Source organism: Podarcis tiliguerta (assembly GCF_965153285.1).
Source record: "Podarcis tiliguerta genome assembly, chromosome: 2".
NCBI lineage: Eukaryota > Metazoa > Chordata > Lepidosauria > Squamata > Lacertidae > Podarcis > Podarcis tiliguerta.
The window spans coordinates 74,534,596-74,549,584 of record NC_139535.1 but is presented as its reverse complement, the minus strand read 5'-3'; the positions used below and the strand labels follow the sequence as shown (position 1 = coordinate 74,549,584).

Here is a 14,989-nt window from a genome sequence, read left to right as displayed (position 1 = left end):
TGTTTCTGGGCAATATTGCTTCAGATACAGGTACAACTTGCATCACTGATTGTTCCTCGACATAAAAATAAATCATGCATGTAGAAAACTAGTTATCACGGACTTGGTTGGCCAACTTCCCATTTCTCCCATTAAAGAAATATCTTGATACACTTCTATTTTCCATGATCTTCTCCAGTTAGCTTAGAGGTTTTAGTTTTGTTTTTCTCTTCCTCCCCACTCTTTTCCATACCCCATTCTTTACTTTTTCTCTCCTCATTCACCTGCTGATTGAGCTTGTCAGTCTGCAGAAAACATTTTGTTTATTTTGCTCCCAGTGTGGATTCTTTTTAGAAGCTCAGGATACAGTGATTATGTAATATGGAGGGCCATTCAATTATTTGATCCCTATTCTGGAGTGATAAGGTCTTGGGTCAGCAGCGGAATGTTTGCTTTGCATGTAGAAAGTCCCTGGTTCAATCCCTGTCATCTGCAGATAAGGCTGGGAAAGATGCCTGTCTGAAATCCAGGAAAGTCACTGTTGGTTGGTAAGGACAATACTGAGCTAGTTGGAGTTAGAGCCTGGCTTGGTTCCTATATGTGTGTGTGTGTGTTCCTATGGTATAGATGCAGGATATCACCTCAGTGGGGACTTTGTTGCAATGTGTGTGTGGGTGTGATATTTATTTCAATTGCTGCTTTGTTTGTATGTATTAATGTCAATTTAGACCTGGTCATGTGAAGGTTCAAGATAGGTACAGTGGTACCTTGGGTTACAGACGCTTCAGGTTACAGACTCCGCTAACCCAGAAATAGTATCTCAGGTTAAGAACTTTTCTTCAGGATGAGAACAGAAATTGTGCTCCGGCGGCGCAGCAGCAGCGGGAGGCCCCATTAGCTAAAGTGGTACCTCAGGTTAAGAATAGTTTCAGGTTAAGAACGGACCTCCAGAACGAATTAAGTTCTTAACCTGTGGTACCACTGTATTTGACAGAAAAGAAGCAACGTTTCAAGTTTTGTAGTCAATCTTTTTTTTTAATAGCTATGTCAGAGCATTTAAGCCGAGCACTTCTTACCTTCTTCTTATCTTTACCTTTTCTGACTGATGAAATAAAAATAAAGGATTTGTTGCCCCCACACACACATATAATGAAATATGTTGCAAGTTCTTATTTCACAATAATAGAATTGCTTTGTTTATCACCTTCTATTGAATCCATAACTCAATTTAGGGCTTACAAAGACCGTTGGAATATCATAACCACATATGCTATGAGTGCTAGACTTTTTGTTATTGATTTCAAAGATGACCCAAAATGATACAGCTTAGCTACTCAAGAATGTCAGAGCTTTGTGTATCTGTTCATTTTGGGAAGGTTGCAGAATCAAGTAGCTTTCCCCAGTATGGATATGTTGGAAGACAGCTTAAAATAGTATGTTAGACAACTCCATTCAATAGATTATTCTGGGCACCCAAAAAGTGTAAAGCTTTCCTCTCCACCCTAAATAAGTTTAGAATGTGAAAGTAAACATCATGTTGCTCAAAATGCTAGCTTTCAATTAAATTCATTTGATGTGTTTCAGTTACATTACATTCAATGCATTCTGAAAAGTGGAAACTGCCAATTTATATCAACTATGTGCTGGAGGTCCATTATGCAGAAAGGGCCTCATGGCTTCATCTGATCTCATGGGTAACCTCCGTGTTCTAACCATGCACATATTGTATACATGTCAAAAACAAAGAGAATTTAAATGTGGTTGTTTTTGATTGATTAACTAAGTGGGTGTTTTGCTTCATCCAGTTGGACCAGGGTTGTGGCCTGATGAGGGACAGGGAATTCTACTTGGATTTAAAAGGATTGGTTGGAGAGAGATCAGAGTAGGAGAATTCATGTGTGCCTGAAGGTTGGGAGAGGGAGAGGGAAAATTTGCTGGAAGGAAGAGCTAGAAGCTAGAGCCATGCAATGTGGCTTAAAGCGGCTTGGAGAGTGAAGAAAAATCAAAGAGCTGGAATCACTGGCTAGAGCAGAAAAAGAGCTGTGGGGAAGAGTAGAATTCCCAGGAGACAGTCGTCAAGGGAACTTGGAAGCTAAAAGGCAGCAGAGGCTTGTTGGAGTGTGGAGGAAGAGCTTCAGTAGGAGTCCTGAACAAAGCAAGAGCCTCTACAGAGGCAAGTGGTCAACTAGAAGACTACAAGTATATAATAGCCCTCAACCTTTGCCAACCTGGTGCCGTGTGTGTGTGTGTGTGTGTGTGTGTGTGAGAGAGAGAGAGAGAGAGAGAGAGAACAACTCCCATCAGCCCCAACCAGATTGACAAAAGCTGCACCGAAGGCATTGATGACCTTTTAGATGGAATCCTGTTTTCTCACCATTGGTACTTTCAGGAGTGATGACTTGCTGATGTTGGCGCAGAAGTACTTACCTGCTCCCATCCCATGGCTGCCTAAGCAACACTGCTAATACTAGCCTATAACATTCTGATTAAAAATCATGCTCACAGGGCACTGTAGGAGAAGCGGGGTGGGTATTTCACATAGCAGTCAAACCAGCAACACCTCAGCACATTCCCAAGATTTGACCAGCTTTATTTCAGGGAAGCACTAGTCTTTCCCACAGCAAAGATAAAATATGGGTGTAATATATAAATGTATGACCACATTCATGTGTTTGCTGCTGAAGCATCAGTGAACACAGATATTCCCTACAGAAATCAAAATATGTAGAACAGCCATTGCTGAAAATGGTGTGAGTGTGGTGTGTTTCTTTTTTTTTTTATATTGAGGGTATGAGTGCTTCTAAAAAAATATCCAGTGGAGAAAAGCCGGAAGAAAGGGTGTTATACATTAATACCAGTTGCAAGATGTATCTGCAGCATTGCTGTGAATTCAGTTTTTAAACTGTGAATACTTCTTCTCACCAGTTGCTATTTTAATGAGCAGCTTAGTTTGACCTAGATGAGGCATCTAATAAAATGTAGTAGGTGCTTCTGATGTGGAGAACCTTATGGGATACAACTGGGGATAGCTGGCTGTGATTTTATCTCTTCTCCCATCTCCTCCCCAAGAAATGACCTTAAAGACTGTGACAAACGCTAGCATGGGAGAAATGGAGCCTGACTTGCAACTGTTTTGCATAATCTGGTTATGCAAACCAGAGATGGTTCTTGTTTGAAAGCTTCTCCTATTTCATCCTTATCTTGCATGGCGGGGTGGGGGGAGGATTTGTGGAATTGTTTTATATTGTTGGGGTTTTTTTGGGGGGGTTGTTAGAGATCCCATTTTCCAGCTTTGAACCAGCTACCAAGATGATCTAAGTTAAATCTCTGAGTGATATGTAATTTTCTGAATGTGCATGCGTGCCTATGCATGTGCATGAACAATGTTTTGTACACACCATACATTTAAGGCAAAGAATCCAAGGAATCCTTACAGAGCTATAATTCCCAGCACCCTTAACAAACTACAGTTCCCAGGTTTCTTTGGGAAAATAATATGCTTTAAATGTGTGTATGCAGCCTCCAGTGCCCAACCAGCGATTTTGCACCTTAGAATTAATGGGTTTCATTTTGAACATTGGTAACACATTATAGGACAATTTTTCAAGAATGCTTTCAATTGGAAGAAAAAAATGCTACTTTTGCTTTTAAAATCCATGTACTGTAGTAGGGTAGGCTGCTGCAAAATAAATACCTGCCACATACAGCAGTCAGCTAAACGTTTTGAGCAATCTGGAATGTTCACTTAGAGCAGGTCATCTCAGGAAGTGATCCTTTGTGTGACAATAGAGATACTAAAATTATAAATGAACAACCTTTTCATATGTTATTTTTTGGAGAGTATTGCTGTTTAGCTTTCAAGCAGATTAGATCAGGGGTAGGCAACCTAAGGCCCATGGGCCACAAGCCACCCACGGGGGTCGTTTAACCAGCCCACAAGCCTCCCCTGAACTGAGCCGCCTGTTCGGCGAGTCCCCGCACACTGCGCTAAACCAGCACAGCGTGGCGTGGGGACTTGCTTCCGCAGCACCTGAAATCATGTCTGTGCATGCACAGACACCAAAAAACGTGTTTGTGCAGGCGTAGATGCCAGAAATCGCGGGCGCATGCACTCATGTGCATGCACAATCCAGGCCACTGAGGGATCTCCGCTGGAGTGAACCGGCCCAGGCGAGGTAAACCTTGCCGTCCCCTGGATTAAGATGTTTGATGGATAGCATTCTGTTTGGGAGCATGCTTCAGTGAAGAAGACTGAATAGTGCCTAACTGTTTAAGAACTGCCAGGTATCCTTATGCTGGCATTTGCTGGATAAATACTTTTATTTCCTGCCAATTTAAACTAATGATATTTTTGGCAGTGCTCTTGTGTGGGCAAGGAAGATCTGGAGGACTTGAGCATCCCTCATTACCTTGGTACAAAGCTAAGAATTGACATTCTGTGCTGGAGAAAGAAACTTGGCTAGAGGCTATTTATACCCCTTTCGTATTTTCCTCAAAGCAAAGTTCAATCCATCCTGCTTATCAATTAGTGTACAGATCCAACCCCTAGGTGGGATTGATGGGATTGATAGCATGGAATTCCAGAGGAAAAAACTGTATGAGAGTAAGCAAGTGTAATGTTTCTTATATTTTGCTAAAAATGTGTTGCATTTGAAATGTACATAAAATGTCATTGAAATGTATGTAATAACAGGCTGCATGTGTATAAGAGAACTGGTTTGACTGCTGGTTGTGATCACATTTTGTTGGCTGGCAGTGGAAGAAAGGTTAACTATTTCAATGAGATCCTTATTTCATAACTAAACTCTTTACACAGTAAATATTAAATTGGAGGACAGGTGGCCAAAATAAAAAGTTGGAGCTGCACACCCTAAAAGCCCTTAACATAAAGTGCAAGGTATCTTCTCAATGTGTTTGTAAAAGTTTGTATAGTGCGTGGGGTAAAAGTCTAAACTTCTACAAATCCAGAAGTTTCCAATGTATGTTGTCTGGGGAATCTACTTTACTTTCATAAGCATAGTGGTGCAAAATGAACTTGTAATTAAATGAAGTTGAGGTTAGTATCCATCTTAAGAGTTTGAGTTCAATCTGCTTTCTGAACTTTCCCCCATCTTGATCTTGCTGTGACAGGATGGGGACATAGAATGGAGAGCTGAAATGTCACCTGGAAGGATTATTTGCTACATTCTGATCTTTGTATTTAATCAGGTCGGTGGCGCTGTGGGTTAAACCACAGAGCCTAGGACTTGCTGATCAGAAAGTCGGTGGTTCGAATGCCCGCGATGGGGTAAGCTCCCATTGCTCAGTCCCTGCCCCTGCCAACCTAGCAGTTCGAAAGCCCGTCAAAATACAAGTAGATAAATAGGTACCGCTGCGGCGGGAAGGTAAATGGCATTTCCGTGCACTGCTCTGGTTCTCCAGAAGTGGCTTAGTCATGCTGGCCACATGACCCGGAAGCCGTACGCCGGCTCCCTCGGCCAATAAAGCAAGATGAGTGCCGCAACCCCAGAGTCGGCCACGACTGGACCTAATGGTCAGGGGTCCCTTTACCTTTACCTTTATGTTGGTGAATGACATAGTAAAACAGAAAAATTGTAGTGAGAATCTGTTTATGCACCTGCTGTTCTCATTTGGGGTGAAAAAGCATCCAGGAGAGAGAATGGCTTATGCCACCTGAGAAGACAGGAAGCAGTAAATACAATTTTAGGTCTTTTAACTCCTCCTCTACCTCTTCTAGGTAGATCCCAGTTTCATTTCCTCTTTTAGCCTGAGAATGCAGCCTTTTTCTTAGGTTCTACCAAATGCTCAACTTTTCTTTTAAGATCTTCTTCTCTTCCATCTTCTTCTCTATTATTGCCCCCATGTTTTTCTTTCCTCTTCCTCTGCACCCTCAGCTCCATCTTCCCCCTACAGGCCTTAGGTGTTTTCAGAATATTACCTCAGGGTGGAGCCAAAGCCCATTGTAATTCTGTAATTTGAAACCCTGACTTTACAAAGGAGCTCAGAAGCTCCTGAAAAATGTTATATGGAGATGTTTCTCAAAGAAAAGAGCCCTTGAATGTAGGGTTCTCTTCAGTCAACTAGGAAGCCTGAAAAAGAGTGTTTCTGGTTTCATGCAAAGAGCCCTACACATCTACAATTCTATGTAATAATAATAATAATATTTTTTTATTTATACCCCGCCCTCCCCAGCCAAGGCCGGGCTCAGAGATGTAGATGTTCCTTAGACTTTCAATTGGGAGATAATGGAGTGCGCCTTCAGGGGTGAAGTCAAACCACTGCATTAGCAGCTCTGAAGTGACCTCCCCAGGGTTTAAGCCCAGGCAGTGTGCATGGAGGTCCTGGGCTGCCCAGATAAGACTCCCCTCTCAGCCTCGCTGATATAGGCCAAAGGATAGCAAAGCAATACTTTTGGCACTGGCTTGGCTGCAGGAATTGCCAGAAGGAGGCATGCAAGCACTCAGGATTTGTGTAGGGTTTACTCCTTAGCCTTTTCCTCTCCCAAAGATATCCCACAAGGCAGCAGAGGCTTAGGATCAGAGTTTTCCTTTTATCGGGACACCATTTGTCTAATGCAGGCAGGGAGAACCTGTGGCCTTTCAATGGTCAGGAGAATGGAAGCTGTAGCCCAACAACATGTGTAGGGCCTCAGGTTACTAATTCTTGATCTAAAAAGCCTAGTTATTCTAAATTTACTTTTCTTCTCACATAAGAGAAGCAGAAAGCTCTTCATTCTGTTGTATATAATGTGGAGCCAATTAGCTCCATAGCTTCCTTTCGTTATTGGCAAACGGGATATGCATTAGTTTTATTAACTGATTTTCTATGCTTATTTTCTTTCCATATTTTGCGAGAAAACTAATTTGATTCTCTTTGGGGGTTCTAGGTGTGGTATGAGATGATAAGGTGCATCTTTTTTGCTATGGTTTCCAGCTGTTCTTTGATCAGCCAGCATTTGTTTTCATGCATGAAGCGGCCTAAAAATTTATCCTAATCAATTTTAAGCAGAGAGAAGGCTGAGTTGGAAGTTCCAGCTGAAGCAGTTTAAACAGATGGCAATTCACTATAAAAGCAAAGTTAAGGTAGAATCACCAGGAAGGAATTGCAAGACATGAGGAACAATTTCGCAGAGGAGGTTGTGTGCTAGCAGTCTGTTATATTGCCGTAGCACTGCAATCATGGCTGGATCAGGATGAATTCAGCATCAGGCAGCTTTTCTTTTTTTTATGTGCACCAGTCATGTGTGATTTTGAAATGTCTCAGACTTTTTTGATCTTCGCTATTATCCTGCAGTTTGCTAACAAAGAACACCATCTGTAGTGGCTTTTTTGTATAAAATTTAATGTAAATCCCACCCTTCCTCCCAATGCAGCCTAGGGTGGCAAACTTTAAGTAATAAAATAAAATAAAAATGTTTAAGACATCTTAAAAAACAATTTCCATACTGACACAGACTGGGAAAGATCACAAAGATTTGTTGACAGAGGATGGTGGTCTTCAGTAGGTGCCTGCAATACTAAAAGTGTCCCAACAACACCCAGCCCCCCAATGAAGACACACAATTGGAAGTTTGGTTACTTATTGGCAAAGCCTTCAATTACAGCAGCTCCTAAGGTGCAAGAATCAAATACACCACTGCTGTTAAATACCCAGCTAGGCATCTTCTTCTTCAGACCTGTGCTTCGACCTGGATAGTTGGAGCAGCAGCATGAACATGCCTCCAACAGCAGGTTTAAACTCCCTCTTCTGATGTGGTGTGTGCAAGCAACAGTGACTTCTCCTGCATAGGAGCTCCAGCTTCTCCAGTAACTTTAACTCCCTCCTCATCCTTGGAAATAGGGGACAGAGGAGATTCTAACAACCCAACTCTCTCTTCCACTTCTGTGTCTTCCTGCAACACTTCCTTCGCCTCTGCCACTTCTGTCTATGACTGCCCAGCCTCTTCGTCTTCCCTCTGGCTCACAGGTGGCACAGAACCCCACAAATCACTGGCCCCTTTCCCTGGATCAAGCTTCTGCCCCCCTGCCCCCTCTGCCCACCCTTCAGACTCTTGACTGTCCCTGACAGAAAGAGAGGGAACTCCATAAGGTAGTTGCTACAGCAATACTTGGTGGTGATAAAAAAAATCACCAGGTGGTTTCTGTTGAACCTGAAGCATAGCATATCAGATTAATGGAATGCTTGCCTGTCTGCATAAATAGACCACTGGAACAAGTCCTCATCTGTCACCTCATCACAAATGTGAGTGAAACAGAGAAGTGTAAGTTTTGACTTTGCTTAAAACAGAAGGTCCATTTTGAACATTTGTTCTATTGGTAGGAATGTGGATGGTTGTTGTTTTTTAACTTAATCACTCATTATTGCAACGGTATCTGAAAACATCACTCTGATGCCTTGTGCCGACTTCTGAGCTCTGCATATATATCATGACTATTTAAAGACTGCTTGTACTTAAATATTGTAGTGTGTCCCCTTCTTAAAAGCAGACATGATTTTAATGTAGGATTCATATAGATAAGCCTGGGAATTTTACTAAGAAAATTTATTTAAGATGAGTTTAACTCGGCGTAGAATGTATATACAATTTTGCTCCTATATATGTTTGTACTGTTGTAGTAAGAGTTCATTTAAGGACAAAAACATGACATTCATAGAACTGGTATTGCATGAATGTTTTAAAATTATTATTTTTTTAAAAAACAAACTGTTGCAGGACCTCTCAAGTCAGGATTGTATGGGTGATGGGCTCTTACCTATTTGTCCCCTGCATTCCAGATCTAGAGTGGAACCTTCTGCAGGTGCTATTTGCAGTAGAAGGGAAGCCCACAGTGACTACAATGGCCCCTTGTTGAATTGCAATTGTGCCACACAGTTGTTGGAGGGCAAAACACTAGTAATGTGTCTTTGAGATAAAATATGTTTACAGTTGTGTATTAATAGGGAAACAACATTCAAAAATCTGCATTTTCTACATGAATTAAAAAACAACAACTGTGTATTCTGGAAATATGATGGAAAAGACTTGCAAAAGCGGCATGTAAACATGGCACAAACCTGATATATTGGCTTATCCATCCATCTCTACATGTAACCAAATTAAAGCATAACCCAGTACAGCTCCCCTGCCCCCAACAATGCAGTGTAGAATAGCTGAAAAGAAACACTCATTCTCCTGGCCACTTTGAGGGGGGCGGGTTGTGTGTGGAGGACCCTATTCTGGTTTTTGTTAGTCATCAGCAACTCCACAACTGGGTAGGTTGGGTAGATGCCAACAAGCTGAGAACAGCCAAGGAAAGTGGATCAGCAACTTTTAACTAGTTATCTGATTCCTGTTTCCTACAGGGTACTCTGCAAAAGCTACATGACATTGCAAAGCCACAATTTTTCTCCTCAGCTTTCCCATACTTGCCAATGGTGTACAAGCCATCTTGGGGATGGGATCTGTGGTGCGGAGAAAAAAGATCGTAGAATTGTCTCTGAACAATGTGATATGCTCCTTTGTATGTTCCACTTCTAAGCTATGTCCATGGCCTTATATCAGCTGTTAAATGGCATATAAAGCACAAAATTGTTATTTTGTGATTGATCCTTTTCTATGCAAACAAACTTTGTAAGGTTTCTGTCATTTTTACCTCTCTAGCCAATAAGTTTCTTAAATGTTCCTGTTCAGAGATTATAGCTGCAAATTGGGATGTTAGTAAGATTATGTTTAGCATTTCAAAAGCTCATTGAGAGGGGAAGGTAGCCCATTTCAGCTAATCTAAAGCTAATTGCCTACTGGAATGTAAAGAAAGACATCTCTCCCATTTGTGTCTGGAAAGCATATTTCAAAGCCTTTCAGTTCTATTCAGTAATGAGCAGCAGATTCAATCTTTTCTCCTTTTTGCTGCATTGTGCTTTTGAGACTGAAATGACAAGTTCCAAATGTGAGTAGAAATCTGTATTTTAGAAATGATATGATAAAATAGGTACTAGGTATGGAAACTTGCTAATGGAATGTGCAGTAATGCAGCAATACAGACAACACTGGAATATTTAGAATGGCTGCTGAAAAGAAAAACAATAATAAATTCCTTATAGTTTAGGATACAAAGATATTGCTGAAGTCTTTTGAAGACAGCTGACTTTAGAAATAATACAGGGGGGAAACAATTCAAAAGGTGATATAGTTTTCTCATGAATGTGATCTTTTGTTTGAAAGCACCCTCATGCCAAACCTTGCCACTACAGACAGATGGCTAACTTTGATATGAATTTATCCAGCCCCTTGGATCTGAATCTGAGGCTTCCTCTGGGTCCCTTCTTTGAGAGAGGCTCAGAGGATTGTGACAAGGGTCTTTTAAGTTCTGCCCCCCCCCCCCCATTAGTGGAATGCTTTCCCACATGAGGTCAATCTGGCACCTTCACTGACATCTTTTTCAGCACTACATAAAAACTTACATGTTCCCTGACTTGGTCCGCTGAGAAAGGTTTTAACCATAGTGGAGTGAGTGACCTGTGTCCTGCTTAGTCTTTTATATGTATGGTAACCTCATTAACCAGTTCTGTGGAATGGGTATTGGAGGCACTGTTCTAAAGTGGTTCTGTTCCTACCTACAGGATTGTGTCCATGGTGCAGCATAGGGAGAATGTGTTTTGGGTCCAGTAGCTTTGTACTATGGTGTATCATAGGGTACAATCTTGTCTCCAATGTTGTTTAGCAGCTATGCTGGGTAGGGCCATTCAGAGTTTGGAGGCAAAGTGTCATCAGTACACTGATGTGACATGCAGCTCTACTTCTTCATAACTTCTGAGTCAGGAGAGGCTGTGCATGATCTGGACCATTATCTGGTCTCAGTGGTGAAGTGGATGAAGTTGAGCTTGATCCCCAGGAAGACAGAAGTACTGTGGGTTGGTTGTTCCCATGGTCCATAAGATTGGCCAGTTGCCTGTTCTAGAAGTGATTGCACTCCATATTAAAGAATAGATTTGGACTTTGGTGATGCTACTGGGTGCACCTTTGTAATTGGAGGCTCAGCTAGCCTCTTTGGCTATGAGTGCCTTTTACCAGTTACATATGGTATGCCAGGACACAGCTCTAGTGCTCAAAAGCTTGCTCTTATCCATTGGAGCTGTTGTTCAGTATTGTGGGCCCAATTTTATGGAACTCCCTTCCAGCTGAGATCAGAGAAACCCCTCCCTGTCAAACCTCTGGTACCTACTTCTTTTTTTTATTCCTGCAGGGTTCTAATTAAATTCTGATTGATAGTTTTAACTTACTGTTAGTTCATTATACTGAGTCTCCTTTGCACCACTTAATCATGAGTGTAATCAAGTAGTATATGAATTGTTGAAAATAATAATTATAGTAACAACAACAACAAATTTCAAGCCTCCTCCTCTTTCTTCTTATAGTTCTTTAAACTAGATTTGGGCTAAACAGCCCTTCACCTGAGGATTGCAGGGTTTGCACAAGACCATTTGACACCTGAGGTGAACTACCAGGGAAGAAGGGGTGAGTGAACCCCCCACTACTAGGAACAAGGTGGGGAGAATAAAGATCTACACTGGGATCAAAGCTGGGAGGAGACCAGCAGCACCTCCTATTCACCAAGAGGCCACTGCAGAGGTGGCATTGGGGGAGGGGCCGCCAAGGAGGAGGCATATCCGGCCTTCAAAGAACAGGCCGCAACTGTGGCAGTGGCAGCAGCATTGGGAGATGCATTCCTCTGAGGCTAGATCTGCTGCCTCTGTGAGTAGTCGCTTCACCTTGCCTCATGGGTGGGTTGTTCCTGAAGGACTCCCCCCTGTACTGTAGGAGACATGGTCACGCTAACATTGTTCTAGGTTTGACTGATGGCACAGTACTAACACATCAAAGGTAAAGTTACACAGGAAACATGCAGAGGCCTTGTTCAAAGCTTCTATAACTTCGTTGGGTTAGCTTCTCTTGACAAATTATGTAGAAATAGCTGTATGTTTGACTGACCTTAAAGGCCTGTAGTCACCTCTGGAATATTCCTAGAAGCACTTTTATTAACTAAACAGTCTGTGTTGCAAACAGCTCTTCTGTTTAACTTACTAGAGTTGCTTTGAACAATGACTGCAAAATATGGCCGCCTTCCATAGTCTGTTGCTTGTGAGGATTTAGAAGTAATGCATTTAAAGTGATAATCAGTAGCACATAAATTCAAAGTGGCCATGCATCCACTTGAATCATTTCGTTTATGGCCTTAATTACTTAATGAAGACCTTCATTTCCCTCTAAAATTCCCTTCAGCTTTTATCCATTGATTTAAGACAAGCAGTAAAAAAGATGGAAGAGGCATTTCCAATTGCATACTTTCATGCAATGTGGCTGTGAAGATCCACAAAAGAACACCTGAGACAGCAGCACTGTCCTGCATCTTGCCAGCTGTCAATTTATCATGGGATCTTCAGGGGCTTCTAGAAGATCTGACAGTGTCTGGCAGTAAAGCATTCCGACTTACGCAGTTGTGTCATGCTGAACTGGTAGGATGGGGGCACTTGGGGCAAGCAGCAGAATTGAAAGCCAAGCTAAACATGTGCATCTTCTCCATTCCCACTTAATTTGGAGTAGGTAGTTCATCTCCACAGGTTTTGTTGCAAATCAGAAATAGAGGTCCAGCAACTGGATGACTTTGCACTGGGATATAGTATGTGTTAAGGCTGGCCTCAAATGACAAAGAACTATATTTCGGCCTAATTCTGTTTCAAGAAGGAGAATTCATTGACCTCCAGATGTTGTCAGACTCCAGTTCCCATCATCCCTTGATGACTGTCAATATTGGCTGGAGCTGATGGCAGCTGAAGTCCACAGATTCCCTATCCCCACCCTAATTGAAAGAATAACATAATTAAATGGGTGTAAAAATAAAACAGGCAGCCAAGGAAGAGAGATGAACCATGTACATTATTCTGAGCTCCCTGAAGAGAGGGTAGCACAGAAAGCAGTAAATAAATGACACCTTGCACACTGAACAACACAACTCAGAAATGTGTGTAAATAGCCCTCCCACCTTTTGTAGGATTGAGGGAGTGGGAAGGAGAGGAAAGCAGCATTATAGAAAGTCATTTTCTTCTCATCTGCTTCCTGGAGGTTCTATCTAATATTTTTAATTGACTTTTTCTTTCATGCCTTTGAACATTTTTGGTTTGGGGCCTCTATTACTTTATTACTTTTTGTACTTTTTGTACTTTGAATACAGCCAAAGACATGCATTTTGTTTGCAATTTAATTTAATTTGAAAATAATCTGCTTCATGGCAATAGGAGTAAGGATATTTTTTCATTTGTTTATGGTTTCTTCTCTTTTCAGACTATGGGTAAACATTTCCCAGCTCTAGGCCTATCCGATGGATGTTAAACTTTAGATACTGTCTGTGGTACTAAAGGCCTTGCTTCTTATGGCTATTTTATACATGATTATTGGGCTGAAAGTGAGTGACTTGCCTAAGATCATCATGGTGAAGGGTGGATTTTGAAGCTAGTTTTGTTATATCTATTAGTTGCATTTTATATGCTGCCTTTCCTTTATGAGGAGGCTAGAGCAACATATAGTATAGTGGTACTTTGGGTTGCATAAGCTTCAGGTTACAGACTCCGCTAACCCAGAAATAGTACCTCGGGTTAAGAACTTTGCTTCAGGATGAGAACAGAAATCGTGCTCCGGTGGCGCAGCGGCAGCAGGAGGCCCCATTAGCAGAGAAAACTTGGTACTTGGTCTCAGGTGCCATCCTTGACACCTGAAGAGAAGGTGTTCTACAGGGAGGGCGCCACTACCGAGAAGGCCCTGTGCCTGAATCCCTGTAACCTCACTTCCTCAATGAGAGAACCAGCAGAAGTCCCTCTGAGGAGGACCTCAGTGTCTGGACTGAATGATGGGGGTGAATACACTGTGGCCGAGTCCAAATACTTTTTTTTTAAAGAAGCAGTTTAATAACCACTTCTTTAAGCTGGTCTAGGAAGACTCCCTCACAGAGGGAGGCATTCACCACTCTGCGGAGCTCATCGCCCAACTCTTCCCAGCTCGCTTTTAGGAGCCAGGATGGGCAGGGATCAAGGAGACAGGTGGTCGGTTTCACTGGTCCAAACAGCCTGCCCATATACCTATTTCACTGGATGGATGGCGGCTAACAGATTGAGGTTGAATCCTGACAAGACAGAAGTACTGTTTTTGGGGGACAGGAGGCGGGCAGGTGTGGAGGATTCCCTGGTCCTGAATGGGGTAACTGTGCCCCTGAAGGACCAGGTGCGCAGCCTGGGAGTCATTTTGGACTCACAGCTGTCCATGAAGGCACAGGTCAAATCTGTGTCCAGGGCAGCTGTTTACCAGCTCCATCTGGTACGTAGGCTGAGACCCTATCTGCCTGCGGACTGCCTCGCCAGAGTGGTGCATGCTCTGGTTATCTCCCGCTTGGACTACTGCAATGCGCTCTACGTGGGGCTACCTTTGAAGGTGACCCGGAAACTACAACTAATCCAGAATGCGGCAGCTAGACTGGTGACTGGGAGCGGCCGCCAATACCATATAACACTGGTCTTGAAAGACCTACATTGGCTCCCAATATGTTTCTGAGCACAATTCAAAGTGTTGGTGCTGACCTTTAAAGCCCTAAACAGCCTCGGTCCAGTATATCTGAAGGAGCATCTCCACCCCCATTGTTCTACCCGGACACTGAGGGCCTTCTGGCGGTTCCCTTACTGCGAGAAGCCAAGTTACAGGGAACCAGGCAGAGGGCCTTCTCGGTAGTGGTGCCCTCCCTGCGGAATTCCTTCCCACCAGATGTCAAAGAGAACAACAACTACCAGACTTTTAGAAGACATCTGAAGGCAGCCCTGTTTAGGGAAGCTTTTAATGTTTGATGTTGTACAGTATTTTAATATTTTTTTGGAAGCCTCCCAGAGTGGCTGGGGAAGCCCAGCCAGATGGGCGGGGTATAAATAATAAATTATTATTATTATTATTATTATTATTATTATTATTATTACTACTACTACTTCGCATGCT

At 42.4% G+C, this 14,989-nt stretch overlaps 1 protein-coding gene across 4 annotated transcripts in view; it reads left to right on the top strand.

Moving 5' to 3' along the window:
* KCNIP1 (potassium voltage-gated channel interacting protein 1) overlaps positions 1-14,989 on the top strand; it is a 536,992-nt gene that overhangs the window by 93,751 nt on the left and 428,252 nt on the right. The gene's annotated exons all lie outside the window — the stretch shown is intronic.